This window comes from Mus caroli, chromosome 14 (assembly GCF_900094665.2).
Source record: "Mus caroli chromosome 14, CAROLI_EIJ_v1.1, whole genome shotgun sequence".
In the NCBI taxonomy this organism is placed as follows: domain Eukaryota; kingdom Metazoa; phylum Chordata; class Mammalia; order Rodentia; family Muridae; genus Mus; species Mus caroli.
In genome coordinates, this window is record NC_034583.1 from 1,042,515 (window position 1) to 1,044,198 (window position 1,684).

Genomic DNA, 1,684 nt, shown 5'->3' on the forward strand with positions numbered 1-1,684 from the left:
TGTACAGATACTCTGTTCATGTATTCAGTTGTAAACTTGTCAATATTTGCATTTCTATTGCTTTTGTACGGAATGATAATTGCAAAAATAAAGACCCTTTAACTGAAAAAAAAAAAAAAACCAAGCACCAAGACTTTTGTACTTACTGAATTAGAAATGCTCAAGCAAGATGTAAGATTCATCACAAACGTCTCCAAAAGAGTGCAAAAAGAAAATACATGCAAGCTGCTGAACGCCGTGCATTTTCAAAGCCTCCTGTGGTGTCATGAACAGTGCACTTGTAAGCACTAGGAAATATGTCCTTATAAAATAAAGTAAGTTAATCTTGGAAGGGAAAGCTCATCAGATGACAGTTTTTCTCATGAAATAGAAGGTATGTAAGCATAGGCTCCCGGCAAGTCCCCCTAGGTCGGAGCCTGAAGCAGCCTCTTTTCATGCAGTGAATATTGAGTCAGGCACTAATGAAAAGGTGCTTATTTTAATCACTGGGCTAAAGAGTAAACCGTGAGCTTAGGCTTCTGAGCTCTTCCTTAGATAACCCCGAAAGCAGTACTCTTTTCTCATAGTATGAACAGAGAAGTAAGGGAGAGAATGAAGGGTTTGTGAGAACCGAGGGATGTATACACGGAAACCCATGTCTTCATGCTGGAAGTGCGATTACCACCAAGCTTCTCTCTTTGGGTGCAAGCCGAAAACAGTCTTAAGCTGCCAACAGTACTAATTTGTTAAGGCTTAAAACAGTCATCTTTTTACATATGAATATTTACACATAGACTTTGGAAACAGAAGGAATACATGTACATACCTGTTCATGCATGTACACACATGTGCATGTACACACACACACATACCAGAAAGAGTTGAAGGTAGATGTAAGATTCATCACAAACTAAGTTCTCCCAAGGAATTCAAGGAGGAAAAACCTTCCCAGCCTTCAGAAGACTTTCTCAAAGGTTCTAACCTGCTTCCTTTATGTAGTGGCTACAGTGTTTATAAGCACTAAGTCTCACATGCTTGGAAAACATAATGCACTTGTATTCTCGCTCTCAAAGACCACAAGAAGAAAGTCCTCTCAGACTTCTGAACACCTCCTCTTTTCTTTCTTTTTTTTTGTTTATTCACTTTACATCCCAATCACTGCCCCCCTCTTGTCCTCCCTCCCGTTGCCCCTCCCCCATCCTCTTCTCTAAGAGAGTGGAGTTCCCCCCTGGGTGCCCCACCCCCACCCCCACATCAAGTCTCTGAGGGGCTAGGTCTATCCTCTCCCACTGAGGCCAGACAAGACAGCTAGGGCAATGGATTCCAGACAGGCAACAGCTCTAGGGATAGCCCCTACTCCTTGTTGGGGGACCCACATGAGGGAGGACTAAGCTGCACATCTGCTACATATGTGTGGGGGCCTAGGTCTAGCCCATGTATAGTCTTTAGTCACACCTTGTCTTTCTAAAGGCTCCAACACACTTCTCACACACTGAATCCACTGTATGTAAGCACTAAAGAATGTGTAAAACAGAAGGTGTTCAAGCTGCGTGCTTGGAAACAAAACATGTTCATGCTGGGAGTAATTTTTATAACATATGATCCTCTCTCAGTGTCTTAGTCAGGGTTTCTATTCCTGCACAAACATCATGACCAAGAAGCAAGTTGGGGAGGAAAGGGTTTATTCAGCTTACACTTCCATACT